The sequence below is a fragment of the Aulonocara sp. 'chitande type north' Nkhata Bay genome, linkage group LG23 (assembly GCF_057382095.1).
Source record: "Aulonocara sp. 'chitande type north' Nkhata Bay isolate Kocher_YH1m ecotype deep benthic linkage group LG23, A_spYH_male_GT1.1, whole genome shotgun sequence".
NCBI lineage: Eukaryota > Metazoa > Chordata > Actinopteri > Cichliformes > Cichlidae > Aulonocara > Aulonocara sp. 'chitande type north' Nkhata Bay.
This window is the reverse complement of record NC_141365.1, coordinates 46,625,046-46,642,714: the sequence shown is the minus strand read 5'-3', so window position 1 is coordinate 46,642,714 and position 17,669 is coordinate 46,625,046. Positions and strand designations below refer to the sequence as shown.

Genomic DNA, 17,669 nt, shown 5'->3' with positions numbered 1-17,669 from the left:
TTCTTCTGGAAGGACCTAAGAACTTTATTGTTTGATGCATTAAAGGAATCGATAGAGAAAAAAGAACTGATGCCAAGCATGAAACAAGGGTTGATAACCCTGATTCCTAAATCAGGTAAGGATAAAAGAATTTTAGACAATTTAAGACCCATCACCTTACTAAACACTGACTATAAGATCCTGTCTGGAGCTGTAGCTGAGAGGCTAAAGAAAGGCATCTCAAACATTATCAGTGAAACACAATCAGGTTTTTTGAAAGGAAGACTAATTCATAACAATATTAGGCTGGTTTTGGACCTCCTTGAGTACAGTGAATTAATCCAAGAGAGAGGATACATCCTGTTCTTGGATTTTTACAAAGCATTTGACTCAGTTGAACATACGTTCATATTAAAAACTCTGCAGTCTTTTGGTTTTGGAGAGGAATTTATCAATGTTATAGAGATGCTATATAATGACATTAACAGCTCTGTTTTGCTAGAACATGGTACATGTTCAAGGTTTGAGGTTAATAGAGGGATAAGGCAGGGATGTAGCAGCTCACCACTTCTGTTCATCATGGTTGCTGAGCTGTTGTCTATTTTGATTATAAACAGTCACATTGAGGGGTTAACTGTGATGGGTGAACAGATAATAATCAGTCAGCTCGCAGATGATACCACCCTGTTTCTAAAAAATGAGGACCAGATTCCTTTAGCCTTACAGGCGATCAACCACTTCTCCAAAGCTTCTGGCCTACAGCTGAATATTAATAAATGCGAAATTCTAGCTCTGCATGAGTGTCCCCTGCAAGCAATAGATAATATACAGATCAAAAAAGAGGTGAAGTATCTGGGCATTGTAATTTGCAAGGATAAGACATCAACTGAAAATAAGAATATCTGTACCAATATAGAAAAGTGTAAGTCAATTTTAAACAGGTGGCTGCAAAGGGACATAACTCTGTTTGGGAGAATCTTGCTAACCAAAATGGACAGTCTGTCCAGACTAATCTATCCAGCCTTTTCTCTGCCCACATCTCCAAAACTAATTAAATCTATAAATAATCTTAATTTTAGGTTCATATGGAGGAACAAATGTCATTCTATAAAGAAAAATGATATGATTAAGAATTATGAAGAGGGTGGGGCTAATGCCATTGACTTTGATGTTATGAATGGTGTACTAAAACTGAAATGGTTAAGATCTTTCATTAGGAACAAAAATTCCTTTTGGAACATTATTCCCAGTGTGATTTTTGGCAAAATGGGTGGAATAGACTTTTTGTTACGTTGTGACTTTGATTGCAGTTCGTTACCTGTTAAACTCTCAGCTTTCCATCAGCAGGTCCTTCTCTACTGGAAATTAATCTACAAACATAACTTTACTCCTCACAATACCCCTATATGGAACAACAGGTATATCCGTTTGTGTAGGAAATCTGTGTACATGGATGAATGGAGATCTAAAGGGATTTGGGCTGTAGCTCATTTTATGGATGATAATGGGGTCTTATTAAAACATGATACGTTTTGTGAGAAATTTGATGTAAGATGTACTGTTAAGAGATATCAATCCCTAGTGAAAGCCATCCTTTCACTAGGGATCAATGATAAAAGAAGATATTGTGCACTCTAAAATTTCTCCTGGACTGAGGCAGCTCTGCATAGCTGGAGCTGAATTTGGTGACAGCAGGTTTACAAACAAAGTGATCAGGAATATTTTAATAAACTAAATTTGCCCTAATCCGGTTAAAAGAAATTATATTCTTAAAGAATTTGAGACCATGGAGGTTAAGGCGATAAGAAAAAAGTATACAGTGGGGCAAAAAAGTATTTAGTCAGCCACCGATTGTGCAAGTTCCCCAACTTAAAATGATGACAGAGGTCAGTAATTTGCACCAGAGGTACACGTCAACTGTGAGAGACAGAATGTGAAAAAAAAATCCATGAATTCACATGGAAGGATTTGTAAAGAATTTATCCGTAAATCAGGGTGGCAAATAAGTATTTGGTCACCTCAAACATGGAAAATCTCTGGCTCTCACAGACCTGTAACGTCTTCTGTAAGACGCTTTTCTGTCCCCCACTCGTTACCTGTATGAATGGCACCTGTTTGAACTCATCATCTGTATAAAAGACACCTGTCCACAGCCTCAAACAGTCAGACTCCAAACTCCGCCATGGCCAAGACCAAAGAGCTCTCGAAGGACACCAGGAAAAGTATTGTAGACCTGCACCAGACTGGGAAGAGTGAATCTACAATAGGCAAGCAGCTTGGTGTGAAGAAATCAACTGTGGGAGCAATCATCAGAAAATGGAAGACATACAAGACCACTGATAATCTCCCACGATCTGGGGCTCCACGCAAGATCTCATCCCGTGGGGTCAAAATGATCATGAGAACGGTGAGCAAAGATCCCAGAACCACACGGGGGGACCTGGTGAATGACCTGCAGAGAGCTGGGACCAAAGTAACAAAGGTCACCATCAGTAACACACTACAACGGCAGGGAATCAAATCCCGCAGTGCCAGACGTGTTCCGCTGCTGAAGCCAGTGCATGTCCAGGCCTGTCTGAAGTTTGCCAGAGAGCACATGGATGATACAGCAGAGGATTGGGAGAATGTCATGTGGTCAGATGAAACCAAAGTAGAACTTTTTGGTATAAACTCAACTCGTCGTGTTTGGAGGACGAAGAATACTGAGTTGCATCCCAAGAACACCATACCTACTGTGAAGCATGGGGGTGGAAACATCATGCTATGGGGCTGTTTTTCTGCCAAGGGGACAGGACGACTGATCCGTGTTAAGGACAGAATGAATGGGGCCATGTATCGTGAGATTTTGAGCCAAAACCTCCTTCCATCAGTGAGAACTTTGAAGATGAAACGCGGCTGGGTCTTCCAACATGACAATGATCCAAAACACACCGCCCGGGCAACAAAGGAGTGGCTCCGTAAGAAGCATTTGAAAGTCCTGGAGTGGCCTAGCCAGTCTCCAGACCTCAACCCCATAGAAAATCTGTGGCGGGAGTTGAAAGTCCGTGTTGCTCGGCGACAGCCCCAAAACATCACTGCTCTCGAGAAGATCTGCATGGAGGAATGGGCCAAAATACCAGCTACTGTGTGTGCAAACCTGGTAAAGACCTATAGTAAACGTTTGACCTCTGTTATTGCCAACAAAGGTTATGTTACAAAGTATTGAGTTGTATTTTTGTTATTGACCAAATACTTATTTGCCACCCTGATTTACGAATAAATTCTTTACAAATCCTACCATGTGAATTCATGGATTTTTTTTTCACATTCTGTCTCTCACAGTTGACGTGTACCTCTGGTGCAAATTACTGACCTCTGTCATCATTTTAAGTTGGGGAACTTGCACAATCGGTGTCTGACTAAATACTTTTTTGCCCCACTGTATTTCACTTCCTCTTTCCCCTAAAGTAAAAGAGGTTCACTTTAAAATCATTAATGAGGTTTATCCAACCAATGAATTCTTAAGACGGAAATTTAACTTAGATGTGAACGCCTGCACATTTTGTGAAAATGATATTGAAAGTCTGGATCACTTGTTTTTCTACTGTGAATCAGTGCACTCCTTCTGGACTGACATGTGGAGCTGGCTACAGTCCAGGAGAATTCAGTTACCACATTTGACGGTGACAGTAATAAAATTTGGAATACTTGCTGAGAATGCAGATTTTGACCTGTTGATTAGGACGATTTTGTTAATGGGAAAATTTTTTATTCACAAATGCAGATACTTTAAAGCTAAACCATGTATAAACAGATGGCTGAATGACTTTAAACTCTGGGCTAAATCGCTGAAACTTGTGAATAACAAGAAAGTCCTTAAACTTGTTGTTTTATTTAAAGAGTTTAACCTATGTTAAAAAAAAAAAAACTCCCTATTTTATAATCACGACTGCCCTTTTTTTGCACGTTATTTTTTGCCTTTGGTTCAAATCCTTCAATGACTGTTCTTTCTTTTTGTGCTAACTCTTTTAGCTTTGTGCTTATTGTTGTTGTTTTTTTTTTGTTCGTTTTGTTTGTTTGTTTGTTTGTTTTGCTATAATGCTCAACCGAGGATGTAACGTAATCGGATTAATGATGGTGCCTTGTATGTTATACTGTTGTTTGTAAATAAAGTTTAATTTAAAAAAAAAAGTTTCTGTCGCCATTTTAGGTTTTAAAAATGTCGTGATAAGGGCGGGTCTTACTGTGAACCTGCGCGCTCATTGGCTAATAACTTGAGATTGACAAGCCGTTATCCAATGAGCGCGCGGCTTCTCCCAACATAAAGTAGTTTCCTTTGAAAAACCAAAGTCTGATTACTTTTGCCTCCACTGACGGAGCCTGTTGTTCCCGCCACAGAGACACAGTAATGTCAGAGCGGTGTTAACACTCACCTGCCTCAGCACAGCTCTCACTCTCTTCCTGCTCTCTCAGCTAAACTCACTTCCTCTCTACTTACAAGAAACCAGCGCTCAGAGGAGCCGACCGGCCTCACGTTTCATCCACAGACACGAACAGCGTGGAATTATTTTATGTCATAAGAAGAAACATATTCATGTTAACACTCACCTGCCTCAGCTCCACCTTCCTCCTCCTGCTGCTCTGAACTAGTGATGGGTCGTTCGCGAACGAAATGGCTCTTAGAGCCGGATCTTAGACGTGAACAACGCAGCCGCCTCCTTATCACGAGCCGTCACATTTTTTTTTTCTTTCTCTCAGCCTCTCTCTCTCTCTCTCTCTCTCTCTCTCTCTCTTGCACTTTTTTCCTGCTTCACTCTGCATGCGAGCCTTGTGCTTTACGCTGGGCAGAGGGGGGAGGGGCGGTAGTTACACTCAGTAGCACAGGAACAGAGGCAGAGAGAGAGAAAGAGGCAGGGCCAACAACGTCACATTAGAAAGGTATAGTAATCATCCACAACTATTTTCAGTTGGAGATGATAAAGGATTCAGAAAGTTTATTCATGCAGGTCCATATGACAGAGAATATGCATGTTCTTTTTGTTTTCATATTTTAATTTATATTTAATTGTGTTGTGGTTTGCAGTGTTTTGTGTTGTTTCACTTTAAATTTGTAAAAGGAAAAAGCTGAAAATTTAAACAGTTAAAAGTTGAAATGTGAATAGTTGATTTTTGTATTATATAATTATTATTATTATTTCATTTTTATTATAATGTGATATATTATATTATTTATTACATTTTATGTGGAGTGAATAAATAAAAGTATATTTACGGTGGCCCCTAGAGACAAAGCACATACAAACTTCAAATCACGTACAAACTCCAAAACACGTAAAAACTCCGAAACACGTAAAAACTCCGAAACACGTACAAACTCCGAAGCACATAAAAACTCAGAAGCACATAAAAACTCAGAAGCACATAAAAACTCAAAACACATACAAAAGACAACAGAAGTGCTCCAGGATGCTGGGCGCAGTGTTGAGCTTTTGTTACCTAGTGGCTACACAAGCCAGCAAGTACCAACGACCGGATTTGGTGTGTGGTAGTAACAGGTAGATGAAATTTTTTTTTTAAATTATTTGAATATATATGAGTGCCTGTGTATAAATACACAAACAATACACACATGCTTTCAATTGTGTAATTTAAGTGATCTAGTAGCTCTGCTTTGGAAGTTCAGTTAGAAATGTGTTTTGGAGTTTGTACGTGTTTTGTCTCAAGGGGCCACCGCATATATCTACCATAACCACTTTTTTTTTACGTCAGTAATTCCTTTTGTGCATAATTTTATATTATTGTTAATAATAAATTAATTAAAGCAACAAAACAACCTGAAGAGCCGGTTTGGAGCCGAAAGAGCCGGTTCTCTAAAAAGAGACGGAAATCCCATCACTACTCTGAACGGAGGATCAACACTTTCACTTTCACTGCTCCTCCCTAAACACAGATGTCACGGCTCGGCATGGCAAACCGTGGGAGGTGTGGGGAAGCAGGACCCAGGCGCGGTGCTCTATGTACAAACAGTGCGTTTATTTACAGTGTAACAATAAATCCCCGTGCTTTCCCTGACTCCCGTGTCGTGTCTCTCCGTGACCAGTCCGTGTCTCAGTGCTCTCCGCTCGCGTGTCTCAGCACCCCTCGTGCTGGCTGCCGTCTGGCGCTCCACACTTCTCCTGGGGACACAATAGACGCAGCCGTCAGGACACATATAACCGTGGGCATACACACACTAACTCAGTTCAACAGGATGACTAACATGGAGTCTCACGGAATGATCCCGCGTCGGTGGGAGCTCCAAGACTCTCCTAAGTAGCTCCCCCGACGTGGCCTGATCAGCAGCAGGTGTGTGGCTTCGGGTGTGGCCAGACCGTCAGCAGGGCCACACCCACCAGGCCTGAAGGCGCCCGCCGAAACACATATACACACACGCAAACAGGGAGAAAGACAGCAACACCAAATATACATACAATAATAATAATATAATTCATAACTGCTCAGGGATCCTGGGTCGCTCAGACCCAGGATCCCTGACAACAGAGGATGCTGGGACTTGTAGCTTTTACCTTGTGTGATATTTATGGCTGTGACACTAAATCACAGCATGAAAACTTCCTGCAAACATGTCACAGGCGATAAAAGTTTCACATTAAAGGTGAAGTTATTTTTCTGTCTCATGTTCAATAAACAGTGAGCTGGGAAAACTGAAGAACAGACTTCAGACGTTCCCTGCAGAGTTTCTGCTGCTCGGTCGTCTGCATGTTGCTGAGACTGAGCTGATGATGAAGCTGTGACGGGTTTATGGCACGTTTGGTTCTGGAGAAGAGTTTTACTGTCGGTGCAGGTGAAATGATCAGAGGTTACAGCCTCTGGTTAAAGTGGAGGCAGCGATCAGGACGGCTGAGCAGCAGAGGTCTCGAGGGTCCTAAAGTGTAAAAGCATCAGTGTTAGTAACACAAAGATCACAGAATGGGATCATCCACACAACACTAACATCTAAATCCACGGCAGGAACTCTTCCAGTGTCCTGAAAAATCTGTGTGCACGATGCTGAGATTAAAATCTGTCTGCTCATCTTAATGCAATATTTACTAAAGTCTGGTAGAAGTTTTACTGATTCTGTAATAATCAGCTTGTTACCATCACATAATGAACTCAGCCATGACCAATGAGGCCGTCCTTGTGCGGTTCTCTGGCGCTGATTCTGACTGTGACCTTCACCTCTGCAGGGTCGCCTCTGCTCGTGGCTGAGCTCGTGTTTGTCAGGCTGACAAAATAAAAGCTTCTTCATTTCTGTGGCTGAAGAGGAGTCTGCTCTTCTTCACCAACAGGAAGTGAAACATTTCTCACTGATTCTGAAATCTTCACTTGTTTCACAAATTCACAGTAACACACACACACGGTTGTGTTTTCATATCCTTGTGGGGACATCTATTTGACATCATGCTCTTCTCAGCCTTTTACTCTAACCATTAAGACTGAATGCCTAACCCTGACCTGACTGTCCCTGACACTAAAACCACATTCTGAGTCTCACAAATGTCTTCAAACTTGTGGGGACGGGCATTTTGGTCCCCACAAAGACATGTAAACATGCACACACACAGGTATTAATGACCTCACAGGTTCATGTTTGGGGCTTTTAGCATCTTTGTGTGTCGCTCAGATTTAATTCACTCTTGTTTTGAGGTTTTGTGCCTTTTTGTTTCATTCTTTGTGCGTTTATTTTCTCTTTAAGCCTTTCAGGACTCGTGCTGTTGGCTTTTTCCTGGTGTGTTATTAGTATTTTTAATTTCTAAACTTATTGTAAAAGAAGGACCGATGGAACATTGATGTGAAAATAAACATGATCATTTAATGTTTTTGTCAGTCATTAAAAAATAAATCCTGGTCTTTCATTTTGCTGCTGCATTGTTCACAGAAACACATATTTTCCTGTTTCTTTCTGTTTGTGTGTTTCTGCTTTTGCCTGTTTAGCGCTGCTGAGCAGGAAAACCCAGACGAACAAAAACCTCTGTTAAGTAAATGTTTGAGTCACTTTGGGTCTGAAATGTAAAAATCTGCAGACTGAAACAGATTTGAAGGCATCACAGGAACAGCCTCACATTCAAAACATGAAAGAGAGGACTTTTATTTTGAAACACTCAGGAAATGACAGAGGGAAAGTTTTTTAATTAAAACAAATTATTAGTTTATGCATTCTAAGTTCATACAACCACCAAAACTGTGATGATCCTCACATCAGCTTTACTGTGTGAGGTCACATACACGATCATTAATGTTACTATTATTATTATTATTAATATTATTATTATTATTATTAGAGACTTGCAGAGAGAAGAGGTGGAAACATTTTGATTTTCATAAATTTAACAGACTAAAAACCTACAAACATGTTTGGTGCTGAAGAAAAATGGAAATTATCAGAACATCAGAATAAAAAAAGAAAAGCTCAAAGTGAAACCTGTGGGGAGGTCTGAGTGAGACACGGCAGAGCCCCACGGTGAGTGTCTGTCCGTGTCTGTGGAACAGCAACGTTTGGATCACTTGCAGTCGCAGAGCAGCGCGGCGCCTCGCAGCGTCCAGTGCTCGGGCGGCTGCACGCTCCTCAGCTGCAGGGAGAAGATGAAGTTCAGGTCGGTGCGTCGAGGCTTCTTGTAGACGGGACACGAGTACAGGCTGACCGCCCCCCCACCGCCCCCCCGCCGCCAGGGGGACGCTTACTGTCGGCCATGTTGGCTGAGCTGACGGCGAAGACGTGGACCACAGGGAGGGGGGTGAAGAGGACCTGAGGGGCCGAGACAAACTTATTATTACTGAGCAAAAACAAAAATACTTTGATTTCATTTAGTTCCTAAATTGCTGACAAATTAATTATTATTTCATAATTTTTCATTAAATTAATCTTTAAGATGTTTTTTAAAAATGTTTTTATGTTAATTTACAAAAAAATACAGAAACAGTAAAACGTTGGACTTTTGAACACTGAAGTTTTTTTTAAAGCTTCAGTTTATTATTTTAATCTAAGTTAAAAAACACTGATTTTAAAAAGACAAACTTTGGGCGGAGCCTCAGCGAGTTTGGCGCCATGTCTGTCCCATCCCGCTCCATCCAGAAAAAGACCATAGATATAGACTCCACCCACATCTCCAGGGGGCGGAGCTTAGACGACCTCCCTCATCATCTTGGTGACATCGTTGCTAAGGGTGACCATGTCCAAGGCCCAGCCCCTGGACAGGTTGGAGCGTGTCGTCTCCTGGCGCATGGCGGTCAGGAAACCCTAAAGCAGTGGTTCCCAAACTTTTTTTGCTGGGCCCCTCTTGTTTTACAAGAAAAATGTTCGCACCTCCCTCCCCTTCTCGCGCGTGCACACACAAACACAACCTCCAACCACACACGCCCATATTTTGCTCCATTGCGGTTTATTTCACACCTCAAACATTTAGTAAACAATTAAGCAAATACAAGTATTGTCCTGCATGACAAACCTCAGGATGCAGGTTATTATTACTCTTTCCTGCTGGCACACCTGTCACACCTGAGAGTCAGCTAGAAACTTACAGTGACGTGGACATCATGCAAAGACTGCCAGACTCTGTAATACTGCAAATGATCAGTGACTCAGGTTAACACTAAACTTTAAACGGCACCTCTGTGTCTCTGTGTGCTGAACATCTAGGATTGAGTCAGGCTGCATCAGCTGAAGCTGTTATTTTTTATTCAGGTGTGGGGAAAATACGTAAGACTGCAGTGAAGCGATGCACCAGATGAATCCCTGGCCAAAGGTATCGTACTTAAATCAGACTACTGATCCAGCCACATCAGCCTTTTGTGAGGTCTGTTTAAAGTTGACTAAAAGTGAACTGCAGGTTCCTGAGAGGTGGACTGTGAGCACAGAAACACATGTTCATACATACAGCTGCAGCAAACTTACATTAATTTTAAATAGATTTGTTACTCTGATGTCTGTCTCTGTGTTAGTCCTCTGACAGACTGGTGACCTGTCCAGGTGTGCTCTACCTATGACTACTGGGACAGGCTCTAGCCTCTGTAATAGAAATTTTCTGTTATTCTCATTTAAAGTATTTAAGTGCTTATGCATATGCTTAGTTGTGACACTGTTACTGTTCAGTGAAAGTTTCTAAAACTAGATGAACTTACTTCAGCGTCAGCAGTTTGAGAAAACAACTCCCTTTACAGGTGCTGATAAGGCCAAGGGCACAAAACAGCATAACCATTGATCCGTTGAAGTGTGGTAGGATCAGTTTGTAACTTCCTCTTCCTTGGAATGCATAAAGGAGGAGGAGCACCACTTCTGTGGCAGCGCTGACATGACTGAACTGTGATGTTTGATGTGTGTTGGCGCAGTAATAAATAGCTTGATCACAGCTCTTTCTGTGTTGAAGACTTTATTTTAAAAATTCCACGACACCTCCCCCCCTCCCACTGTGAACATGAATTAAATATTCAGAAGACATTTGTTTAAATAGTTCTACAAATCTGAGCTGTTGGTGTGTCCTTGGATTGTGTGGTAATAATATTAGAGCCTGCAATCTTTCTTACTGAATCTCTACTCTGAGTCATGTTACCTGAGATTAATTCTATGTTTACCTGTCAGCCTGGACGAATGTGCTGTGTGAAGGAAATTAAATTAAATCAGATCTGAACTGCGTACAGTTAAGGAACCTGTTCATATTTGATTGAAATATGAACCAGTGATTTTTTTGATTGCTGATTCCAAGAGAGTCTTTGTGGAAATCCTGTTTGGCTTTTTGTTATTTTAATTCTCTTCTCTGTTTTCCAGAACAGTTCTCCACAGTCGCTGTCCACATGGGTCAGTGGGACCAAGAAGCACTCTGCTAATGTGGGACTCTGCCCAGCAACATCCAGCAAGACCCAGACAGCGTTTTCTATCTCCCAGCTGGAGTTTTTTGTTTGTTTGTGACTGGAGAGTCAGATTTTTGTTGAGCTTCACACTTGCAGAGGTAAGTCAGTTTGCAGAGATCCCTCCCACCCTGGCTTTTATGTCCTAGATTTCTTATCTGAAACAGTAATATTTCAGTGACTGCTGCTTATACCACAGGTTAATACACGCTACTGATCCCTGATGGGAGAATCATCAATTTTGGCAACAAAGAGCCTGGTGGATGTTTGTTTACAGTCTGATGATGGGACATCATGCTCTGCATCTTCAAAGTTTGCCTCCTCATTATTATTCATACCCAGTAATGTGAAGTATGCTCATATCTACTATAACTGAACAAACGCGGTGGTCTTCATTTATGGAGGCTGTTGAGTCTGAATGTTGTGTATCTCGTGTTCTCTGGGCTTTGTTGTCCTCAGTCTTTTCGCAGGATCAGAAAACAAAACCAGGAGGCGCGTAAATGTTTCTTCTCCATGATGTTTCTTCAAATGTTTCTTCTGGATGATGATAAGACTGTGACACGGGATGCCACCTTTGGTCTTGTGATGAAGCAAAGGTCAGGAAGAAGTGGGATTAACTGGTACCCACATCTGAGAAGGATGTACAGGGGCACCTGCAGCCAAATCCAAGCTTCAGGTTAGTTGTAGTTGCAGAACGCTATAGACTGAGACAGCTGAGGCATCAAATGTTTGATTAAACGGATGAAAAAGAGAAGTTTCTTCCCCATAATTATCACTTCTTAAAATCTGTAGCAACTTCAAGTCTGTCAGCGTGCTGAGCATGCTCAGAATGTGACAATATATTTTTGTTCAATATTTAATTTCTTTCAGTTGCAATTGTTAAATGAAAAAAATATATATATTCTTATAATTTAGCAAACTAATTTATCAAAAAAAATATACATATATCTGTATTAGTTTTAATAAATTAATTTGACACCTGTATTGAAAATACCATATTGTATTCATACAGAATCAGTTTGGTATCATTGTTTGTCTGATTGTTGAAACTAAGAGCTGCTTTGATCTGTTAAGATCTAAAGTATCCAAAGTTGAGCTCTGATGTTTCTTCACCCTTGTGTGTGTGATATGTGATTCCTACATGCTGGCAGAGCAGAGCGGCAGTTTGTGCTCACAGATGGTGACGGTGTGGAGAGACGGTGGTGTTTCCTCAGAAGAACCAGCAGAGTCACTTGCTGACTGATGTTCGTCTGCACTGCACAGAGGAAATCAACTGACCGAGGTTTGTCCAGTGACGTGTTATGAAATGTATATTTGTTTTATGCTTACAGTTATGTTTTTCTTGACAGAGGCTCTGCAGAGGTTAGACAAAGCAGAGAAAACATGTGCTTTACATTTTACTGTGATTTATTGAGATATTTGTTGCCTGATGTTCAGCAGGAATGGAGAAATAGAATCAAAGGGAGATGTTTTTGCTGTTTTTGTAATGATGTAAATCTTCAATATTATTTATTTGCTTGGTTATATTAGGAGTGTTTCTGAGTGAGGGGGGAGGAGTCATCATCCAGGTAAAGTGACATAGATCAGTGGATACACTTGTCTCCCCTTTAAAGGAGACGATCCAAGTCATCCTTAAATGTTAGTGCTTTCAAATACACAAACATTTTTAAAGGACAAAAATGAACATCCAACTTTGACTGTAACACAAAATAAATCTTTGCATGTGTGTTTTCAAACTCTCAGATGGGCAGCATATCAGTCTTGGACTGTGTAACCTGCCGGAGCAGCACTGAATGACCACCACACATGAGCATGTTCCTGCAACATTCAGCATCTGATCCTTCATCTGTGTGCTTCTGCTTTTGGTAAGTAGAGTTACCCAACTCCAGTATTTCTAAACACATGCCATCCATTTCTGACGGCCTGGTTACTTCCTGTCAGTTACTTTAGAAACCATGTGGTCACCTGACCTAACACTGTTTCTTCTTCTTCCCCTTAATGTTCAAGTGTCACGTGTCAAACAGCTGGAGAGGAAACTACACCAGTGTACTGGGATGTTTCACCAACACGTGCCAGATGCTGTTCCTTCACGGTGACATCACCAGAGACAGCCCCACCCACCTCAGGACCTCGCCATTGATCATGATGATTATAATGATGACAGCGAGCGGAACTAAGACTGTAAAAATCCACGACCAGAATGTTTCTTTCTAATTATGAATGAATACTGAGAGCCTCTTTCTGTGTTTTGTCTGTTTTGGGGTTGTTTTTTTTTACCTCATTTGTTACTAACAAAGTTCACAAACTCACACAGTTTACATTCTGTATGTTTCCATCTTTACCAGCCACACTCTAACTGCATTTAAGAAAATAATCCTTAGAAATCGTCGTTTTTCTCTTTTGTAATTGATGATAATTCAGTGAATATACTGCGCTGCTTCCTTCTATTGCGTCACACATTGCTTTAAGTTTTTCAGTGTCCAGTTATTTTTTACTGCTGTTTGAATTCTCTGTATGTTTGACCCTGTAGACTGTTTGATGGACTGCTTGTCTTCCTGTTTGTTACCGCCGCCTGTTTTTTAATAAAGATTTGGATTTCTGACTTCAACACAGCCTCTGCGTGTCCTCCCTTTGTGTCCTCTTCCTCACTGAATGTGTTGCATGTGTCACAGATTCCTTTTATTAACAGCTTTCCCACAGTGAGTTGCATCAGCATTCATTCACAGCACATTTCAGAAGGATTCAGATTAATACAGTGATCTTACAGTCAGAATGATCCTGACAGAGTGCCACTGTAAATGATCTTTCATCAGGTCAATTTCAAAGTTCAGTATTTCAAAGCAGGAGTTATGAAGAATCATGCTGGCATTAGGACTAATAATATGTACTTACAAAGTCAAAGTTTTTTAATTATGCTAGAATACTGGAAGACAATCAACTTTTAGTGTTTTCCGCATATTAATTATTCTGAAATAGAGACGGTGACCCTAACTGTACAGAAGCACTAAACAACTGACAATCTAACAGACATCATTGGCCTGAGCCGTCATGCACAGTGAGTCTGATCCTTTGCTGTGAGAGTCTGAAAAGCATGTTTGTGGTCAGTTTGGAAGAAATAATATCCCAATGTTGATCTTTCTTTCCAATATTCCTTCTCTTTTACAACATAAACTGTGATCAAAGCTACTTATGTTCACAGCATGTAATAATACTGACAGTCCAGGGCATTGTGGTCTGTTGAGCTAGGGTTAGGGTTAGCAATTCAGACATATGTAATCAATATTAAACGTCTCTGACGTGGGCCACTGTCCGCAGTGTTGGGAAATCCATACCAGGCTGGAACGAGTCAAGGTAGGTGAGCATCCACGAGAAGACACAGCAGATGCATCCTACTAATACTGACAGGACCAGGAGACTCCAGAAACCGAGCATCTTCTCTTCAGTGCCATCCTCGCCTGTCACCCTCTCTGCCCGCAGCTGAGTATGGGGTAGATAAGGGTGCAGAGAAACCCTTATTACTAATTTGTATTATAATTCAATTTTCATGAAATATTCATATTCAGTATCGGTCCTTTTATATTAATAACCACGTATCCACCCAGGCTCATGGTGGGGCAGGGCTCTGTCCTGGGATGCTTGAGTACAAGGTAATGTACACCCTGACCAGGTATCCAGTCTGTCAGAATTGTTTTCAATATTTGGTTCAAAAACATGAGTGACAACAAAAATCCAACTAGGATTCTTGCATATGATGAATGAAGTCTGTCTTTGACTGTATTGTCCAGCTGATCCATCAAACCCCCAGCAGGTGAACCTTATTCATGACATAACACGGCAACAATGTAAAAAATGAAACAGCAACAGTCTAAATGTAAAGTGCATTCTAAACTCCTCTTCAATAAATCATATGCAAAGAGTCATTCAGGACTGTAAAACGTGAACTACAGAACCCAGAGTCTTCATCATTAAATCTCTGGTTGCTTCATTTTTCTATCCTATATCAGATACTTTAAGGTTAGGTTAGGTAAACTTGCATTCTCATGGTGAGGCAAAGTGCTTTATGTGTGTGTGTGCGTGTCATGAACGGCTATAAAAGGCCTATAATTAAAGAACAAAGCGGGGTTTGAGTTCGAGTTGCGTCAGACTGTCACTACTTGTAAATGGAACGCAGCCTTCCTGCGGCGGACAGCTAATAACAGGAATCGGACGCGGTCCACCCAAGTCCACAGCAACCACCATAGCAACCGCCTAGCATGACCTTAAAAACACATTCTGTCTTCATAACTATCAAAAATGTGAAATGATTTGCAAAGTGTGAAAGTGTTACAGCTGCAGAGAGCTATGGCGGCATCTTTGGAAGCTGTTTACATAGCTAATAATATACAATGTAACCATGGAGACAGTCAGTCACGTGAGCTAGCGGTGCATGTTTACTACAGTGAATAAGGTGATTGCGTGCACAGCGTCCACACGCTGCAGAGGGTAAAGACATTACTTCAATATTGTTTTATATTGATATATATTAGCCTTCTGTTGACCATCACCTCAGGTTCATCATCACAGTTTCAGCATACAGATGCACACTGTCTAAATATGAACACATTCAAAAACTCATGTCTCAGAAATAAGCACAGCTGTTCATGTTTGTCATTAGAGTTTTATTTGTAAGAAAATTATGAACTTCATATTGTGCATCAAATAAAAGAACATTTCACAACTCTGAGTCAACAGAAACAGGAAACAGAAATGTCTCTAATGTAGACATGTACAGTGTAGTGTAAGCATTAAAAGATCATAAAGGAAACACTAACATTCATGTGAAACTAACTGTAATAAAACAAATGAGCAGGTGCTTTATAGATGTAAAAGAAAGAATCTGAAAACAACACTTTTTTGGTCTAAGTGATCAAAGTAGAAAACAGAACTGATGTTCAAGAACAAACCGTAGCTGCACTAATATTACACATCTCCATTGTTGTGGTGAACAGACATGTTGCTTTTAAAACCACATGCAGTGTGTGACCGTGACTGTTCACTGAGACCATGAACGCCACTTCGCTGAAGCCTTCGCCTTCTTCTTCTTCTTCTAAATTGGAAGCAGAAGGAGCACGAGCTGCTTTGATCTACTGAAAGGAAAAAGCAGAACATCTGAGCTGAAACCATTAAGACAGGAACAATCATTCAATGCAGTGTCTCACGTATCTTAGCCTGTTACAACTGTTGATACAAGCTAAATACGGTTAGCACACAGTGTCAGGGAGCTCCAGTGTGGGAACTAGTGGCTTTAGGTTTGTAGTCATTTAACTTTCATCCATTCATTCATTTAATTCAGGAGGAAGAAATGTCAGGTTGATGCAGGCTGGTTACATGCATTTGGTCCCATGCTGTCTTTAACTAAATGACTTGGTTCACTTTATGGCTGGGCTGTATGTGGGGTTATATCATGTTATTTGGGCAGGAGTACCTGTCCCCTGTTAGACTTAGAAAGTTTCTCCATAAGTAGAGTTTCTAACTCTTCTAGCACATCTGTGGCTGACAGCTTTTTGGTGGCTCTTTTCTCTTTGTGCTGACAGCTTTTTGGTGGCTCTTTTCTCTTTGTGCTGAATATCAACACTGAGATTTCTTAGACTGTAAGCTTTACTTCAGCACAACCACTTGTAGAAGCTGCCACTCCAAATGTCTTTTGATAACAAGAAAAAAATACCTTTTCAGTCCACGGCCTGAAGTTCTTCTCTGACATCTTCTGCCATCAGCTTTGTCTGCTGGTTTGAAGACAATAAACCAGAAAAAAGATGATTTAGTCACTTTGTCTGCATCATGCAGCTCGAATGTGTCGTGTAACGATGTTGAATAGCCGTCGTTATCCCTCTGCTGTGTCACTAGGATTGTACTGTACAGCATCTCATTGATATGTGAGGAATGCTAATGTAACACGATAACAGACTTACATCATTAAAACATAAAGGACAGGAGATATTTAGATATTTTTATATTTATATTACATTTTATAGCTGACGGATATTACTAAATAGATAGAATTTACTAAATAGCTGGATGAACATGAAAAATATGTCTATAATAACAAATGACCATGAGAGCCAGTAGAATTAATTCAACTGGACACTCAAAAGACGTGCTTAAATGCTCTTTAAGTGGCAGAACAGATGAACAAACAGTTAATCGCTTACCTCAAGTAAGAAATCTGCTCAGCTACTTTGAAAACAGCTTCTAACTGGTTCCTCCTTTAACAGGATGACGGCTCAGGGGTAAGGCCATCATGCAATCCAGCAATCTTTATGGTTCTGCTTTGATTCACCAGGAACTATTAGGGAAACCTTCCAGCGCCTCCTGTGAAAGACACAGGGACAAACACACAAACATTTATTAACATGTTCCAGTCTTCCAGTTTGATTTCTCATCCTGTGGACAACAACGTACATGGATGCAGGTTTATTGTTAACTTTTGTAAGGTTTATTTACTGAACATATCCAGCTGCAGCTCCACTGTGATCCTGAACTGGATAAGCACTTAAGAAAATGTGTCAATAAATGCACATACATCAGGTTATTATATTTATCCAAACAGACGGGACCAATAATGCTTCACTGAGTCAGAGACTTTAACGTCTCTTCTATGTAAGAATGTCTCGTGCTGATAGACCTGCAAACTTGACAACAAAGGTTTTTCAGACTGCATGTAGCTGTCCTCTATGTCAGCTCACACATTTACATTTATGTCACACTTATTTCTGCTTTCCCATTTTATAATTATTACTTACATTTTGATTAGATACCTTGAGTTTGTAAATGATCAGATTACATAATTG

The 17,669-nt window shown here is 40.6% G+C and overlaps 2 protein-coding genes and 1 long non-coding RNA gene across 5 annotated transcripts in view; 1 reads left to right on the top strand and 2 right to left on the bottom strand.

Annotated features, from left to right (window-relative positions):
* The window catches only part of LOC147302806 (protein NLRC3-like), a 341,154-nt gene that overhangs the window by 253,648 nt on the left and 69,837 nt on the right, over nt 1–17,669 (bottom strand). The window lies entirely within an intron of this gene.
* The window catches only part of LOC147302807 (NACHT, LRR and PYD domains-containing protein 12-like), a 291,268-nt gene that overhangs the window by 207,321 nt on the left and 66,278 nt on the right, over nt 1–17,669 (bottom strand). The gene's annotated exons all lie outside the window — the stretch shown is intronic.
* On the top strand, nt 11,067–13,440 carry LOC147302809 (uncharacterized). Of its 3 annotated transcripts, XR_015127330.1 has the most exons (6): nt 11,067–11,193; nt 11,302–11,518; nt 11,994–12,124; nt 12,373–12,410; nt 12,586–12,707; nt 12,850–13,440. It is a non-coding gene; the product is annotated as an uncharacterized LOC147302809 (long non-coding RNA). The 3 variants fall into 3 exon arrangements; XR_015127328.1 differs by lacking the exon at nt 11,067–11,193 and having other exon boundaries at nt 11,200–11,518; XR_015127329.1 differs by lacking the exons at nt 11,067–11,193; nt 12,373–12,410 and having other exon boundaries at nt 11,200–11,518.